This window comes from Lissotriton helveticus, chromosome 5_1 (assembly GCF_964261635.1).
Source record: "Lissotriton helveticus chromosome 5_1, aLisHel1.1, whole genome shotgun sequence".
Classification (NCBI taxonomy): Eukaryota; Metazoa; Chordata; class Amphibia; order Caudata; family Salamandridae; genus Lissotriton; species Lissotriton helveticus.
In genome coordinates this window covers 1,673,088,432-1,673,107,999 of record NC_136065.1, presented here as the reverse complement: position 1 = coordinate 1,673,107,999, position 19,568 = coordinate 1,673,088,432, and the positions used below count along the sequence as shown (strand labels likewise).

At 44.3% G+C, this 19,568-nt stretch overlaps 1 long non-coding RNA gene across 1 annotated transcript in view; it reads right to left on the bottom strand.

Annotated features, from left to right (window-relative positions):
• Nucleotides 1–13,766: 13,766 nt before the first annotated feature.
• The window catches only part of LOC144755708 (uncharacterized), a 33,901-nt gene continuing 28,099 nt past the window's right edge, over nucleotides 13,767–19,568 (bottom strand). Inside the window, exons 2-3 of the long non-coding RNA XR_013594956.1 lie at nucleotides 16,120–16,221; nucleotides 13,767–15,697 (exon numbers count right to left, since the gene is read on the bottom strand). This is a non-coding gene — a long non-coding RNA (uncharacterized LOC144755708). The remainder of the gene's footprint in view (nucleotides 15,698–16,119; nucleotides 16,222–19,568) is intronic.

Here is a 19,568-nt window from a genome sequence, read left to right as displayed (position 1 = left end):
ATGGGGTGCCCAGAGGCCGCCGACAGTTCTGGTGTGGCAACAAAACATGGACTGGTGCATGTTTAGGGAAAAGACAGTGTATGTTTCCCGTGGCACGCCCCGCAAATGGGGGAAAATCTGGAATCATTGGAACGCATACCGTGGTGATATATGTACTCCCCCCCCCGTTCAGAATTGGACACTGACCCGTCATCCCCCCGGCCTGATGTTTCCTCCACTGGAATCTAGATGTCTTGCTTATTCCTGGTCTCCTCCCCCCTCCCCAATCTCACCACATGTTTCTGATATTTGATTTGAAAATGTAACCCCCCCTTCCCCCGGCACCGAGATGACACATTTGTAATGTACGGCCTTGTTTTTTGTTTTCTTTTCTATGTTTTTTGTTATTTGAATTCAATAAAAAGATTAAAAAAAAAAAAAAAATGCAGGATGCACCCGCCACGGTGGCGGGTGCATCCTAATACCCCCCGCGGGACCCCCGCCCCTATGGTGGGCGGTCCCAATTACTTATAGGATGGCGGGCGGATTTAGTCCGCCCGTCATCCTAATGACACCCTAAGGCACAGGAAGAGACAGTATGGAACTCTCAACTCTAGGGCTAGTAGCGTTTGATCCTTGGGACACCTTGGCAGGCCTTAGATAGTGTGCTGTGCTTGTGGCACAAGGGCAGGTAGGATTGGGACATATGGACAGAAAGTGAAGTGAGTTTAGGGAATATGAACATATATTGTGAGGCACTCGAAATACCACGCAGGACTTCCGGCCTTCTCAGTCTTCCTTAAGAGATCAGAGAATTCCAAAGCTGAGGTGCAATGCCATGACGCCTTCTACACCAAGGCTGTTTACTACCCCTAATGTGTATATATATTGCTTACTCCCGCTGACAAGGTGCTTTATGATAGGTAGCATGGTGCTCCATAACCCATAATGGTGAATCCAGTTTTTATTAGTTATTGTTGTATATTGTTGGTTATTGGATTAGACTCGTGTTGTTAAGAAATGATTACATGGTTACGTGATGTATACACATAAATACATTTAAACTTTAAGTTGGGCTGAGCTGACACCTAACTTCATGGTCCCTCACTGGTACGTTAAGTGGCCCTCAGGTGAACGGGCTGTGTACTACCCTTGTTTGGGCGACTCGTCTATTTGGTACCTGCCTTTAGGAATAGCTACTTTTGTTTCCACTTCTGTGCATAAAAAACAAACTCTCTTCATTTCAGCCCCAACTCCGTTTTTCTTCACAGTTTGTGTTTCTTTTTCTCGTACTTACAAACACGAGAAGTGCTCTGTTCAAGTGCTGCATAAGCGCAGTGGTCGAAGTGGGGAAAAAAAAGTAGGGGAACTGTGGGTGGAGAATCAGGGGGCGAGAATAACTGAAGATTGAATCAGTGGGCGGAGTCAGGGGTGTGGCTAGAAATAGCAAAATATACCAATTTTAAGTACGTTTAGCATTTCACTGACCAGTTTCAACTTATAACGTTATTTAACTAAAACAATGGATAAACATGTTTATTTGAGATTTAATTCAGGAAAAAGCAAACATACATAGGGAATACAGGTTTATGTAAAGCGTGTGAAATATAAGCAGGAACAACATGTTACCTTAATGCTTTTACTCTCATTGTTCAGAAATCCATGATTGTTTTTTGTCTCAAACATTGAGGTCATGAATACAGGGCTCCTCCTGTACACATGTGTTAAGCAGGGCTCAGAAGAGAAACGGACTCTTCAGGAGAATCTAGACTCACGTAAACCCACAAAGGCTCCTTCATATTCATGTCAGCCAGCTAGCTGCTCAATCATAATATCGCAAAAAGAACAACTGGTGGACAGAATGCAGAACAATATCATACATTCACCGCAGTACAGAGATCTGGGCCTAAATCCATTGTTTCTTTGCTCACCATGGCATTCCAGTTTGGACCCAGCCATATGCAAATCAGTCTTGATCCTGCACCCAATGGGAACAGTCCAGCCCGAACTGCCAGGCCAGGTCCTCCCTGGACTGGAAACAAGCATCCTTGGACCGGTTTCGGGCTTTCAGCCCTCATCAGCAAGGATAGCTTGATTCCAGTGGCATGGAGAGCACGGGACTCATGTCTGAGCATACCTGTCCCACTCGGGTGACAAATGCAAAAAGAACAATTGATGGACAGAATGCGGAACAATGTCATACATTCACCCCCGTTCAGAGATCTGGGCTTAAATCCATCGTTTTTTGCTCACCATGCCATTCCAGTTTGGACCCAGCCATATGCAAATCAGTCTAGATTCTGCGCCCAATGGGAGCAGTCCAGCCGCACTGCCAGGCCATATGTATTCAAGTGTCCTTTCATTCAGGAAGTGAACACAAAGTAGTACCCACTGAACTATGCACATAACATATTGCTCTTTGATATGCATGGTACATGTTCTTTGCAGCAGGCATATTACCCCTCTGCACTACCTTGGATGAGTAAAACAGCCACTAGACAAAACATGCTCCCATCTCTCTCCAGCAGGTACAATGATCACCAAAGTTATCTTGGCACTTGTATTGTTGACCGAAACCTGCTGAATATACAAAGAACTTTGCAGTGTTTTTAAATCTCCTGCACTTGTACAAAACCGGTCCCCCCAAACTAAACTGGCCTCCTTACCCTTCAAGTCGCCCTGGGAAATGCCTGCTCCTGCCCTTTTACTTCTCCTGTCCAATCAGTACTCCTGCTCATGCTCCATCAACACTCCTGCTTCATCAATTCCCCCGCCCCCTCCCTTCTCCTGGGCCGTCACTTCTCCTACCCGTCACTTCTCCTGCCCTGTTCACTGCTCCTGCCCGGTTCACTGCTCCTGCCCTGTTCACTGCTCCTGCCCTTTTCACTGCTCCTGACCGGTTCACCGCTCCTGCCCGGTTCACTGCTCCTGCCCTGTTCACCGCTCCTGCCCTGTTCACCGCTCCTGCCCTGTTCACCGCTCCTGCCCTGTTCACCGCTCTTGCCCTGTTCACCTCTCCTGCCCCGTCACCTCTCCTGCCCCGTCACCTCTCCTGCCCCGTCACCTCTCCTGCCCCGTCACCTCTCCTGCCCTGTCACTTCTCCTGTCCCTTCACTTCTCCTGCCCCGTCACTTCTCCTGCCCGTCACTTCTCCTGCCTGGTCACCTCTCCTGTCCAGTTACCTCTCCTGCCCAGTCCCCTCTCCTTTCCTGTTGCCTCTCCTGCCCCGTCACTACTCCTGACCCGTCACTTTTCCTGCCTCGTCACATTTCCTACCCCGTCACTTTTCCTGCCCCGTCACTTTTCCTGCCCCGTCACCGCTCCTGCCCATTCACTGCTCCTGCCCGTTCACTGCTCCTGTCCGGGCAGCACTCCTGCCCCATCACAGCTCCTGTCCCATCACTTCTCCTGTCCCTGGTCACTGCCCTTATCTGTTAACTGCCCCTATCCGTTAACTGCTCCTGCCGGTTACCGCTCCTGCCTATGCCTAATCACCGCCCCTGCCCCTTCACTTCTCCTGCCCCATCACTTCTCCTGCCCCGTCACCTCTCCTTTCCTGTCACCTCTCCTGTCCCGTCACTGCTCCTGACACGTCAACTCTCCTGCCCCGTCACTTCTCCTATCCGTTACTTCTCCTGCCCGGTCACCTCTCCTGCCCTAGTACCTCTCCTTTCCTGTTGCTCCTGTCGCCTCTTCTGTCCGGTCACTGCTCCTGCCCAATTCACTCTGTGTACAACATTAACAAAATACACAAGGTGTCAAGTTCCCCACCTACTCTGTCTGGGGAAAGCTCCTCTGTAATCACCAACTCTGATCTCACTGGAACTTGATATGCTAAAGGCAGAGGGCGGGCGCATTGTCATTCGAAAGGGGGTAATCAGCCTCAATTGGAATGACAATGGGCCTGCCCTCGGTCTGTGCGAGCTCAGGGAGGGGCTGCTGCAGCCTCTGGAGTTCACAGAGAAGTGCGAGCAGCCCCTGGAATCTAATGAAAAAAGTTATCGTTTTTAAGTCGGACTATTCTTGCCGTTTGCCGTCCCGGGATGCTTTTTTGGAAGTAAGAAGTAGGGGAACGGACTGAAATTATTTTTAGAAGTAGGGGCACGCCGTGCCCTTCCGTTCCCGCCCACTTCTACCACTGCATAAGCGGACTTTACACTTTGTAAAGGATGCAAACAGTACAGGGGCACTTACCAATAGAAGCGGACAAGCCAAAGCAGCGAGCACAGCGCCGTCTATGCCGCGCGCCCCGCGTTTCCTTCTCGGCGCTCTATTATCTCACGCCATTAGGACATCAATGCCATTGGCGTCCATCGACGCTGGCAGTTTAATTATGTCTGGGTGTGCACTTGTTCTTTTTTTATTCACGGCACTATTTGAGGGCACTTGTCAAACACAATTTTTTTACCCAACACGACCCAGGGAGATAAACGCACCACAAGAAACAGAATACTAATGCGCCGCCGCTTGGCGCCTGACAAATTCGCATGGTTTTTATTACGGCGGTTGATTATTCCTACCATTAACAGCATATACATCAGCCCCTCTCCCCATCACCCAATATTATGACACGCATTCATCTTTCACATAAGCAGATGTGCGACAGGCTGGGTGGAGGAGCCGGTGATTGCCTTAATATTGCACATAGACATTTTTTTTTCTTGTGCAAGCCGGAGTGCAGGCGTGTGGGCGCTGTAAAAGGCTATTGGGGTCCCAATCAGAGGGAAACAAAGTCTATCTGCAATGACTTTTAGTCCAGTAAGTGAATGACAAAGAAAATCTTCTGCCGATCTCTGAAAGAGTCTGCTCGAAGAAAAGTAATGGTTGAAAGAGACAGACCTAAAGCAATGCAATTACCATAGTTACAGGATGCTCTGGACAATAGACTAAACCTATGTTGGTAGTAATATGGCTCCTTGACACTATAGCTGTCAAACTCCACAACTAAACAAGCCTTGTACATGTAGAGACGGCTTTCTCTGAAAAGTGGGACTGAAAGTGAAAGTGATCGCTATTGAAACGAGCCCGCAAGTGGTGCGCGCGTCACGCCTTTGTCTGGGCACGATCATTGCTACTCCCGTGGCCTATTGGTGTCTATTATGCGCTTGGTGCGCGTAATTGACACCAATAGGCCATGGGAGGAGCTATGCGCATGACTTGGGCCAATTGCGTGCAGTTTTTTACAATAGGACGCACGCAAAGGCCAATGGGGGAGCTCAAAAGGAAACGCACACGCACTAGCGTGTGCGATTCCCGGTCAGCTCACATTCCCCGTTTTTCACATACAACATGTCTCGCGCTGCGAAGGCACTGCAGCGCAGTGCACCGCTAGGCGCAAAACCTTCAAAACACTTAGGAAGCTGGTAAACTGGTGAACCTTCAGAATTTCTAAAGAAATATGTATACACCCAGATGTATATATATATATATATATATTTTTTAATATTTTTATTGAAGAGAAACAAGAGGAAACATTACAAATATCAGGTGCCATACAATAGAATAGATTACAACCGTATGTAGGTGAAGAGGCCAATGCAGAGAAATCAATACACAGGAGTATGAGACGTCAACGTCGACAAGCATATGAAAAAGGAGAGACCGAATAATCAACAACCTCGGTAAGCATCAGTCTGCAGGACCCGCCCACCCACGATTCAGGATATTTAAGACCAGAGTAGACACCCAGATAAGAGAGAAAATTCGATTCAGGATAGACAACCCACCTCTCGTAAAAAGGAGAAAAAAAGGGAAAAAACAAAGGCCATAGAACTAAACAAAGACAAAATAAACCCCCCCCCTTAAACCCCCCACCCTGCACCCCTGCAATGGCTACGGCCTAACCCCACTAGCAGCGTGCCTGTCACCCAAGAACTAAACCTAAAAGAAGGAAAAGAGTGGAGGAGGAGATATCAAACAGGCCCCCGGTCTCCCTTACCCCACGCCAGAAGCAACCCACCCCTAAATATAATCAAGACAATTTAAAGCTACAATTACAAGCCAACCGGGGGAGTTTGTAAAAACCACCCGACTCCCACATCATTATAGGTTACAAGTCCCGTAGCAAATGAAGCCATTTTATCAAACCCATACAGTCGAATTCAACCCTGGCCACTCTGATTTTTCATGCGAGCACTCTCCGCTCGAACCGCTATTTCAATAGAAGTATCCAAATGTTCCAAAAAGTGAAAGTCAGTACGGTAGGATTGAAACCAGGATATTAGTACTCGAAGTCCACAAGTCCGACGGAGATAACTGTCCACCAAAGAGAAGACACAAGAACGTGATTGAGCCAACTGGACGGAAAAGGATAATGAGTCACTCCGATAGTCACTGAGGAACTTATTATGGAGTATAAGATCGTCTATGTCCATCTTGGGCGGTATCGGTCTTGCGCATGATGAGCTTATGGTAGTCCCAGGCTCGCTAGCTGGTATTTGGGAGCTGACAGAAAACACCAAATCTGGCTTCCGCACGGGGCCCTCAGTCTCAGGCTTAACCTGCTCCGCGGGTAACACAGCTTGTTTCAAACCTATCGAGGGGTCGTAGTCCGGTCTCAGGCAGATATTGTCAACTGTTACGACCATTTTCTGGATGATGGCGGTGACCTGGGAGTGGAGCGCCCCAATAGCGGCCATTACGCTCCGCAGCGATGGCGTATATTCCACCCGCTCCATCCCCTCTCGCAAAGCGACAGATCAGGTCTTGAACCCCGGAGGTCGACTACTCCGGGGTATCAGGCACAGGAGGGGCCGGTGGCAACAATGGGCGCTCTCAATTTCGCGATATCGACACCTTCGCCGCTGGCGAGGATCCAAGCCCGTCGACCCCGGGAGCCTAGCAGAGCCTCCGGGCAACGGACCCCCGACCACAGCTACCGGCGCGACACGCCACTGTATCTTCGGAATCCACAGACCACAGTCTCGCCATCCAAGTCAGTCAGGATATTCTCCACTTCGGGAGACCGGACGCCGCCCAAGTCCCGCGGCCGATGTTGTTCAACTCCAACCCGGATGGGTTAGAAATCGAGGCTCCGGCTTCAACGCAGGGTTATGCCGAGAATAAAAACACGGCATATCTTCATCATTCGAGAAGATGGAAATCTCGGGATTGCACCTTTAGATTCAGGAACACCTCAGTCACCCGGTAGTCCGGTGCAAATTCAGGATAAATACCAGGATTTACGAGCTACTGGCGGAGGAGCCGGGAGCTTACGCGGCCATCTTGGTTGCGAGCGTAGCTCCTCCTCCCCAGATGTATATTTATATCCAAAACATTTATTAATACAAAAAATATCCTTTAGTTAATACACCATAATTATGCATTTGTACAAAATCATCTTTACCGTATCAATTTAAAAAACATTGTTGATCTATTTCTACAATATATAGGGCATCATTTGGATGGCGGGCGGACCTTGTCCGTCCGCCAAACTGACGTAAAAAGGGACCGCCTGCCATAAGTGCGGCAGTCCCATGGGGGTGATTAGGATGCGCCTGCCACACTGGCGTCGGAGTGGGAGTCCCATGGGACTCCCACTCCGACGACGGGGAATGATTCAGGCATGTGAATCTATGAAAGATACCAATACTGGAGAATATCTAATCTATGTACTAATGAACCATAACTATGCTGCATTTAATATTTAGTAGTGTAAGAGATGCAAAGTCACAGTATTTATCAACATCTTCCTGATATGTGAGATATACCATGCAAAGACCCTTTTCACAGTGGCCATCATATAATGATGAAAACAAGCTATTAACCTTAAAATACCCGTCCCTTTATATGGTAACACTTTAATGTGTCATAGATGGTTCTTATATATAGGGAAGATGCAGATATATTATTGCACCCTGGGCATATTTTATGTCTTATTCATACCGAAACTCACTGCTTTTATTGTGGATTTAAGTCTGCATTTCACTGATGGCAGAGTAATAGTAATATGGCATGGGATTATGTACCATTATGGATTACCTGTAGGATGCTTTGTGCCTAATTCTATTATTATTCTACCAGTGTGACCTTTCTACAGGGTCACCCCAGATTTTTGTGTTCTATTGGCTTCCTTTGCTGAAAGAGATTTTTTTGGCTCTTAGGACTCTGTGTACTTTTTCCCTGCTAAGCAGTGCTAAAGTGCTTGTGCACACTCTTTAAACTATGTTTAAAATGGCCTTCACCTGATTGGTACAGTTAATTTACTTATAGGTCTCTAGTAAATGGTACTACATGTACTAAAGGAGTTGGCATTAACTTAAGAGTGCTTCCTCTCATCCAGTCATTCACCAACCTTGCTAAAACCCTTTCCTGTCTCACTTGACTAAACCAAAAACCTACAATCTCCCTTAAGCCAGGCTCGTCAAAAGACTGAATAGCATGCAAGATACAAGAACTATTAACAGATAATAACCCTTTAATCTAATATAAAGGTACAGCAGCTTTTCTTTGACTACCTTGCAAAAAGACATCCAATTTTCACATCATTATTTACCACACCTGTAGAAGGACTCGTAACACCTAATACATCTAGGGGTACCTTTCCAAAGCTCATTTTCACTCTTTTTTCAAATTCACTACATCACCCATTTCACTCACATGATACTTTCTATGAAACACTAATGACATATAACTAGAACCAAAACAATTTCTCATCAAATTGAAATAAGTATTCTTTCTACAAACATATTAATTCCTCTCACAATTTGCTCTCCACTTAATAGATTATTTCCACTCATAACTCCTTTCACATACACATTTTCCCCTATATTTTCTTACTTACCCACTTTCAAAGATCTTCTTCTAACAATACATAACTCACCAATTTGTTCCTGTTCCATCTCCAACTTAATATTACAGGAAATGTAAACAAGCATTGGCATAGCCAATAGGTCTCGCATTCGGGACCTTATAAGTGTTTAGCCATGCAACCGTTGTTGTTGTTGCACCAAGGAAATTCTGCTGCATAACTAAACACTTATACGGTCCAAAAAGCGAGACCTATTGGCTATGCCAATGCTTGGTTTTTTTGTTGTTGCTGTTTTATTTAAGTTGCCAGATCTCCAATAGCTGGACATGGTTTTTGTTAACAGTTCTTTGCATCAAATGAACTTGTTTTTATAGCTCTGAATGTTGTTTCCATTCTGGTTATAGGAAGCAGTCATTCCCGGGAGTGTGGGGGCTGCCTAGCTGTACGCATGTGCCGAACTTTGCAAATGAGAAAATGCCTGTAGCAGGGGCAATTTACAAGTGTGGAGTGAGTGAGCCCCAGGCAGCGTGACTCACTCACACAGGAGTTCATGCACTGCACCTGCATACACAGCATGGTTCAAGGAAACTCGACCCACTCCCTCCCAGGCATCAAACACATTTTTACCAAGAAACTCTGAGAAGAGCCTGCCTGCTGCACTGATGGCTGGTGGTGTGTGTGCCTGGTGAAAGCGTGCACTGACGACTGGTGGTGTGTGTGCCCGGTGAAAGAGTGCACTGACGGCTGGTAGTGTGTGTGCCTGGTGAAAGCCTGCACTAACGGCTGGGGGTGTGTGTGCCTGGTGAAAGCGTGCACTGACGGCTGGTGGTGTGTGTGCCTGGTGGAATCGTGCACTGATGGCTGGTGGTGTGTATGCCTGGTGGAAGCGTGCACTGACGGCTGGTGGTGTGTATGCCTGGTGGAAGCGTGCACTGATGGCTGGTGGTGTGTGTGTCTGGTGGAAGCGTGCACTGACAGCTGGTGGTGTGTGTGCCTGGTGGAAGTGTGCACTGATGGCTGGTGGTGTGTATGCCTGTTGGAATCATGCACTGATGGCTGGTGGTGTGTATGCCTGGTGGAAGCGTGCACTGATGGCTGGTGGTGTGTGTGCCTTGTGGAATCGTGCACTGATGGCTGGTGGTGTGTATGCCTGGTGGAAACATGCACTGATGGCTGGCGGTGTGTGTGCCTGGTGGAATCGTGCACTGACGGGTGGTGGTGTGTGTGCCTGGTGGAAGCGTGCACTGACTGCTGGTGGTGTGTATGCCTGGTGGAAGCGTGCACTGACGGCTGGTGGTGTGTGTGCCTGGTGGAAGCGTGAACTGATGGCTGGTGGTGTGTGTGCCTGGTGGCATCATGCACTGACGGGTGGTGGTGTGTGTGCTTGGTGGATGATGTGTCAACCTGTAGGCGAGCATTGGAGTAGTGGCCTTTATTTGATGTGCCCCCTCTCTTACAAGTGAAGGCAATAATCTACTCCTGCAGTGACGGCGGCACTAGTTGTGTCCTCTGGATGATGCCAAGCTTAATTGCTGCATTCGGTTGGTGGGGGGCCAGAACCAGGGGTGGACCATCAGTAGTTTTGATTTTCCGGTGATGTGTTCCTCTACTGAAAAGTCAAGGTTATGGTAGTTACAACCGGTTGGTGGCATTTTGCCTTCCTGCCTGCAAGGACTGCAGTCTAGTGTCCTCTCACAGTGGGAGGATTGGTTTTCTCACCTGAAGCTACCAGTGAATGAGATATATCTCGCAGTGGCGCTGTAACTAGGGTGCAGGAGTTGCTGCAGCCACTCTAGATAACCTTGAAAGAGTTTAAACAAACAATGAGCTATACCAGTGGTTCCCAAACCTTTTAAGACCTCAACCCTATTTTTAGAACGGCAAGCATTTGCGACCCATAACTTTACTGGACATGAGGCAGTGCGATTTCATAATAATAACAGCAATTGTTTGTAAACCTCATGCCCTTGACCACACCCTTCAATAATGAACTGTGTCCAGGATGTTGATCGCCCCAGAAAAGTATCAGATCATGACCTGCATAGGAGTGTGGAGTTGTAACACTTTTTAGTCTGGAGTGCTGGCCTGTGACATCCGTTTACTAAAATCACAAGGTTTCTGAAAAATCTTGGTGTTGATGCCAGTGATTTTAGAAAATTTGAGAAACCCCCTTCTGCGGCAGAATATGAGGTATGGCCTTGTATCCACTTCTTTGTTAAAATAAGGTCCAGTGGTGCATTTTGGACTCCATATATATATTTTGCCGTTTTATATATATCACGAACCAGGCCAAGGACATTGGAGAGCATTACATGAGCACCAGATTACATTATACAAGCTAGATAGAAGCCTTTGATGTGTTTTCGTTCCACAGGTATTTGAAGTGTTTTGTGATTTGAAAGGCTGACTATCAAACAACTTATTTTGAAAACCTGCAGAGAATTACTTAAACAGGAAGATGATGTAACAGAGGTAACTTTATCATGGTGACACTTTTACTGGGGTAGGCGAGTGTATGAAAAGAGAAGGCTATATCAAGGCAACGATTTTCTAGTACACATGTAATTAAAACGGGTTTCCTTTGCAAATTAACCTTTACAAGTATTTCTGAATATTCCGGTATCCTTCTAAGCATTAGCATTTAATTTTGAAGTTTGATGGCACCAAATATGTGAGTTGAGTCAAAACAAATCAATCCACAATAAGGTGGCTGTTTAAAATATGGCAGGCGGTCCGTCAATCCTCTTATGCAGGTGAGATCTTGCTTTGTTCATCCCGTTGCCAAACCGCCCACTAAATCCCCTTTTATTTGCTAAAGAACTTGAAGCAAAAATGCATACTGGGCAAGCTGCTCTGCGGGGTTTGTTCTATTTAAATATGCATCCCTACGAAATTTCTTTGATGTGCCGGGAATGTTCTCCTGGCACTTCGGGCATATTTTCTTATTTTCCCTCTAAGGCCACCATGCCTTGAATGGCTGAGTCACACACGGGGGTTTGACTTTCAAATATACAATTGTGTTGGCGATTTTTGGTGGCAGCTCACATAAAAAGGGCTCAATCTTCAAAATGTGCACTTGAGTGAGTGATTTTGTTACACCCCACTACTCTACAGAGCTGATGCTTCGGTGCGCGATTTTACCATGAATGTTAGACATGTACATGGTAAAGGAAAAGCAAAGGCCCAAGTTGTTTACAATGCTATAATAGAGAGGAAGACTAGAGTGGGGCTCTTGGGGGAAGCAGACATGAGTTTTAGGCGATAGAGAAATATAATTAGTAAACACAGCACAAATTGAAAGTCACAGTCTGCATCACAGGCATGCTGTGCAAGGTCACATGCTTGAGAAAATGGACGGTTAACGTTCCCAGGCTGCAGTCAAAAGCGTGAGGAGAGGTCGCAATTTGTACCATAAAATTCTGATTGCATGAGTCTTTGGCGATTATAGAATGGAGGGATGAGGAAATGCATGCATGATTTATGATTTTTATTTTCTTTTTTCAGGATGTAATGATATGTTTAGAGAAATGAAATGTGGTGATACCCTGGATAGACCGGAAGACTAGATAGTGTGAATTCCCCATTGAAATAGAAGGGAGGAATAAAAATCAGTAGTGTATTAACTAGGGAAAGCTCCTGAAAGGGACATTCCTTTGGGGAGTGGCCATAGACATCCCTCTTTTGTTTGGAGGTCTAGTGTAGAAGTAGTGAGACGGGACTGGGTAACAAGTGTGTGAAGTCTGACATGACGGTCATTTGATGGGTGCCAGCAGGCCTTACTCTGAATAAGTCAGACGTCCGGCTCACAAATTTCCAGATTTAAAATATCTGGAAGGTGTCTTTACGGAAGGGCAACCAATGCTACGGCATCAGTTGAAGAGTCTGAGAGTTATGTAAGGGGATGGTTGTTGTCAATTGAATTTATCCTGAGCAGGGCCAGACTCTTAGTTGCAAACTAAAAAAGAGCATTACTTGCAAGTAGATACCCTTCCACGACTAAGGAGGATGACATAAAAAGTATAGTATTTCGTATTCATGACAAGGTTGCCCGTCGGTTGTCATACAATCTGATATAAGCGAGGAAGAAAGGCATCAAAATCTTTGCAACATTTTTTGGTATTCCAATGCTAACCCCTAAAGTGCCCTGGAAGTGGGGAAATATTATCTCATATAAAAACACAGGGAATCAAGATAAAACATCCCAGAGCAAGTCTAAAGATTAATAATAATTGTCTATGTGCAAGACTGATGAGTCACTGTGGCAGGTAACAGATGATATTGAATTACAATTCATATTTTAATGGCCCCATGGAGAACCCCTGTGTCCATGTAACACCCCTCTGTTTCAAATAATAGCCACCCATCTTATTAGAGACCCTCCTTGATGCATTCTTAGTAAACATTCACACTATTAATGGGAGACAACATTCTCGTGCACCGCAAATAGTCATTTACATTCACGATAATGCTGTAACGTGTTTTGTGTCAGGTATAGATCCCCCCATTAATGCACCTCCCCTGATATAACCATGGCCTAAGTGTAAAGCTATAAGTATGTCTGATATTCACCGATTTAATGTCATTAAAATATATGTGAAGTCAGATAACTGTATGAGATCAACACGTGTTCATCACTACCATAGGTTAGCGATATTCATAAAAGAGAAATATTTAAGTAAAGGAAACAGGTCCAAAAAGGGCATAAGACTATGAGCAAACAAACAAGGGATGAAAAGTGACACATCCACTACACATGGGAAATACACACATCCTCAGGGGACCATTGAGACCCCTCTGGAATACATTGTAAAACCTTTCCCTTCAGATACAAAGAGGGTACAAAAGCACTGAAAACAATGGTACAAAGGTACCCAGGTGTATTGCTCTGCCTTTCAGATAATATAAGGCTTGTAGTTCTATTTATGCAATGCTCTCTAACAGAAAGGTTTTCCCAGATGTCAAACGAATCACATTCAAATGTATATAGAAATATATATTTATATGCAAGCAATAATAACACACTTGGTAAATGCAACAGTTAAACGCATGGATAATAATATGACATACAAGCAGCAAATAATATGAGATAAAACTCAAGGAAATAATACTGGACATCCTGCAAGTGATCAGAAAGATATATGTACACTAAATACATCAAATGATTACTTTGGATGTGCCCCTTGACTCGCACATCACAAAAAAACACCTCAAATGATCAAAGCCACTGGCCACACATAACAGTGGCAATATTCAAAACTCAACACTTCACCTGGTGCAAACACTGCATCTTAGTCCACTCCAGACCAGGCGATTTAACAGCCGGGGATAAGAGCTTTAGCAACCAGGTTCCGCTGTACCGAAGAAGACGCATCAGTCCCCATTCGGAATCCAAAATCACGGTTTCTAAGTCAACAACCCTCAGCTTTATAATCTCAAAACACACTAGAAGGGTCGATGGTCTTTCCCTCTGCACCAAAGAAACTTACTGGAACTGGCCTGCTTCCAGGCAAGCATTCCACGGCAAGAAGGAGTTCCCACGTTCCCGCTACATTCTCATATGTTCCAGCCTTTATCTTGACGAAGCTTGCGAAAGCCTTCCAGGATACATTAAAAATCTCTCACAAAACAATCCTTGAACGTGATTAACCCAAGCATCTTGCAAATACTCTGGGGGCCTGACTGTGCGCAGCAAGAAAAGCTCAAGCAAGGCAAAGTCAGAATTCAGGATGACATGAGGCAAAGCCAATACTAAGAACTTAAAGATGCTTCCTAATGTACAACACAATGCACATTTGTGCACCACAGCTTCCAGCATTACATACTTGATCTCTCAATTGACAACACAGTGCACAGTTGTGCACCACTGCTTATAGCATCACATACCTCACCACTCAATGTACAACACAGTGCACACTTGTGCACCACTGCTCATAACACTGCACTTCGAGATCAAAAAGTACATTCCACACCTCTCGCTCTCTCTTTCTCTCTCTCATGCTTTCAAATGCACATCTCACACATTCTGTTCTAGGCTGTTCTACTGTGACAGCTCCCACTTCAAAACTACGAGAAGAAATCAAAAAGAGAAACAAGGCATATGCAGGACATCGTACATTGAAGTTAGGGTTAAATAACACACCAAAGCCAATTAAAATTATGGTAGTAAAAGGTCATCACAGGGTGTCAGACCATAAGAGTACCTCTAGCACTACATTCTACCCCATGACCTTTGACTATCATAACATACATATATATCAAGAAACTGAACTTCTTAACTGAAAGCACAAATATAATTGAAGCACATGTTGAAACAGTGACATTATAAACTCATGTGCTTAACTGAAAGCACAACTATAATTGAAGCACATGTTAAAACAGTGACATTATAAACACGTGTTTAACTGAAAGCACAAATATAAATGCATTTAAAATAGCTCATGCATATCTAAATGTATGATGGATACACAAAATGAATGTACATAGAATCAAGCATATTAGCTCATTAATGCGCTAAATAGTCACAAATGGCTAATTCTGTAACTTTTAAAGGAGCCAAACATATATTTTGTGCCTAACAATAAAGGCAACATCATCATCTTTAAACTGAAAAGCATTTTCTGACATTTTAATTTCACAACACATTTCTTTTTTTTAAACTGAAGAGCATTTCCGGTAACTTTCTAGATTGAATGAAAATATCGTCCTGTGCAAAAAGTCATCGCTCTCTTTGACATTTTTTAACATTTTATTTCATGTTCATAACATCAGTTAATGATCATTGGCTTGGTAAGTCTGTCTGGTTTGTTCAGCCAAAGGATTTCAGCAACAATGTTGGTTTTCATTATCTGGTGATCAGTCCAGGGTTGGGGGGGGGGCGGGAAGGGACCCACATCCTAAAGGGCCCACTCAGACAAAGGCACGCACACGCAGGATAGGGACATCAGGTACACCAACACGTCACAGTATGATCTGAAAAAGAAACAAGCATCACTCTTCTTGCAAAAACATTTTCAAAAAGCGCAAGTTCTTCTTTTTCTGTTTTGGGTCTGATGGCACAATATTATCATTCCTGTCTGCATGGTTCTCTGCTGGCTCTAGGGAATTATCTGAGAATACTACCCACATTATGGCCTCTGAATTCTTGGTATTGGAGTGAAACTTTCCTTCTCCCTGCACAGTAAGAAGGGCTGGGCAGTCCCCTTCCTGACTATCTCTCCACACACTGTGATAGCCCCAGGTGATCCATCTGCCCTATCTGCTCTGGTAACTTTCCTTTCTTCAAATGGCCCCTCACCTTCTGTGGGACTGGTCTGCGCTGTGCATACTGACACATAGTAATCACAGTTCTAAGTAAGTCTAGGGGGATATGCATCCCATCATTCTCTGCTCACCTGTTTGTATGGTATTTCTCTCCTAGGTGCTCGCACTTAATCATGCCCACCAAATCAAATCGTGTGAAACCACCTCTGTCTCCAAGATTTTAGCCTTTTCATCTGTAAGGAAATTAAAGATTCTGTCTAGTGAATGTATGGGACCATGAGCATCTACATGATACACAGTAGCTGTGCTTTGGAGTAAAATGTGCCACTTCAGTGGGGAATCCTGTGTCTCAGACACCTCAAACACCACCCATTCCCTTTCTATTAGGACCTGCAGCAACTGTTCATGCAAAACTGCAGTTTCTGTCTGTATATACCATTTGATTACATTTGCTTCTTGATGATTACCTGTTCTGCATAACTCAGGGAAAAGCATCAGCCATTGCATTTGAGAAAATTCAAAAGTCAAAATCACATTATATCTTGTCATCTGCACAGTGTCGGTTGGCATGCAAGAACACAAAAGCATCTATATCTGCTCTGTGTCAGTCCTAGCACAAAAACACACAAATAATTGTGTCTGCATAGTGTCTGTCAGAGCACAACTCAAAATTAACAGTGTCTGCCCTGTATTTAGCAGAGCACAAAAACACACACACAACTGTGTCTGTCACAGTACAAGCAAAACATTATCCAGCATTTGACAATGTTTTAGTCCAAAAGTCTAAGAGCACACTCTTCTTTCCTTGTTTTTCACACATACTCAAAGTGGCACATTGCCCCTGAACTGTCACATGTAATTCAATGTCTCCTTTCAGCATGGGCCACACGTTTGAAACACATTGCATAATCTCTTCAAAAGCACATTGTTGCTCTTCTTCAAATTCAAACTTAGAGTCAAGCTTAAAATCTAATTTTGTCATTTCTTTTTTCAAAATAGTGTCTCTCCATGTAAAGCAAGGTTTGTCATTCACTGACATGTCTGATTTATAACTGCAACCAACGATCCCTAGTTATAACAGGCTGGTTTGTTTATCTTCCTGCACGTTTACATTTTCTCAGTTCAACGTTACTTTGGAAGCTTCAAATTCAACAAAGATAACATTCATTTCTGGCTGCGGAATGTCCTCAAAAGAATTAATTAAAACCTCCTGTGAGCACCATAAATTAACCTGCAGCTTCGCTGCATCCACATTTTTCACGAATCAATCACTCTGGCTATCAAAAGAACCTGGCACAATAAACAGCTTCGGTGATTGGTACATTGTCAACTCTGTTTTTAAAGATTTATTTTCTGATGTTAAATGGTCTGACTCTTCTTTAGTTTTTAACTAGTTCCCTCTGCAGCTCATTACGTTCTTTTTCCAACTGTTCACATGTCTGATACATGCTAAGCAATGTATTCACAATGACACCACTATTTCTGTCTGAAATACCAAGTTGTTTCCCTCTTTAAGAGAAAAATCATGTACACATTTAAATATCTGTACTTGCCCCTCATATTTTAAACATGCATTAGAGCCAACCTCCCACTCAAATAACTCAGTTGGCATCTGGGAACCTGCAATGGAAAACATGGACATTTTAGAGAGCATCTTCCCCTTTTAAAATTTAACTTTTTTGTAAATTCTGTTCGTGACGCCAAATGTATTGCTCGCCTTTCAGATAATACAGAGTTCTACAAATTCCACTTCTAGACGGTGGCTCAATTACGGCGGAGCAGGATACATAAAACACAACAACACACAACAACACCTAGAAAAGGGGTTCACTTTACAATCTGCAATGACTATTTTTAGAATAAGGCTTTGGGTTTTATTTATGCAAAGCTTTCTAACAGAAAGGTTTTCACAGATGTCAAATGAATCACATCCAAATATATATAGAGATATATAGTTATATGCAAGCCATAATAACACACTTGGTAATTGCAACTGTTAAATGCACGGATAATAATATGACATACAAGCAGCAAATAATATGAGATAAAACTCAAAGAAATAATACTGGACGTCCTGCAAGTGATCAGAAAGGTATATGTACACTAAATACATCAAATGATTACTTTGGATGTGCCCCTTGACTCGCACATCACAAAGAAAACACCTCAAATGATCAAAGCCACTGGCCACACATCACAATGGCAATATTCAAAACTCAACACTTCACCTGATGCAAATACTGCATCTTAGTCCACTCTAGACCAGGGGATTTAACAGCCAGGGATAAGAGCCTTAGCAACGAGGTTCCGCTGTACCGAAGTAGACGTGTCTGTCCCCATTCGGATTCCAAAATCCCGGTTTCTAAATCAACAACCCTCAGATTCATAACCTCAAAACACACAAGAAGCATTCCATGGCAAGGAGTTCCCACGTTCCCTCTATATTTTCACATGTTCCAGTCTTGATCTTGACAAAGCTTACGAAAGCCTTCCAGGGTACATTAAACAATCTCTCACAAAACAATCCTTGAATGTGATTAACCCAAGCAACTTGCAAGCACTCGGGGTCTGTCTGTGCGCAGAAAAGCTCAAGCAAGGCATAGTCAGAATTCAGGATGACATGAGGCCATGTCAAAGCCAATAGTAAGAACTTCATAATTCTTTCCAATGTACAACACAATGCAAATTTGTGCACCACTGCCTATAGCATCACATACTTGATCTCTCAATTTACAACACAGTACATTCCACACCTCTCTCTCGCTCTCTCACATGCTTTCAAATGCACATCCCACACATTCTGTTCTTGGCAAGGCTGTTCTACTGTGACAGCTCCCACTTCAAAACTACGAGAAGAAATCAAAAAGAGAAACAAGGCATATACAGGATGTCGTAAATTCAAGTTAGGGTGAAATAACACACCAAAGTCAAGTAAAATGATGGTAGTCAAAGGTCATCCCAGGGTGTCAGACCATAAGAGTGCTTCTAGCACTGCACCAGGGCCACGCTCAGCCATGGCTAAAGGAAGGGACGTTCGACGAAGACATAACGAAACATACATTGACTTACAGTTGCTCTAAATATAAAAGAAAGAAAAGACAGAAATGGGAAGTCACCCTGTCATTATGGCAGGTATTCTGTGATACAAAAACAAACGTTAAATCAACGGCACCTGAAGAGGCAACAACACAGTCCCCAGAGAAGCCCCTGCCTTATGGTCTTTACCTCATTTTGTCAGCTGTAGAGTACCAGGATCCCATTAGAGTTGTACCTAAAGAGGCTAGACAAAAACCACAGGGAAAACAAGACAACTTTGGGCCGCACCCCTACAACTCCTTGGATTGGTCCAAAATTGGACCTAAGAGACAGACTCATAAATAAATTGCAGCACATAGTGGACAGACAGAATGCTCTAGAAGCCCTACCCTCCTTCGAGGACAATGGACTATGGGACGTGTTGTTCTTAGGCTGGGAGATACTACTGCAGACTGTGAGAGAGGCAGTTGAGTAATGGATAAAATAAGAAGGATTACAAAGGGACATAAAGATGCCACAACATAATGAACCCCCAAATGAGTTA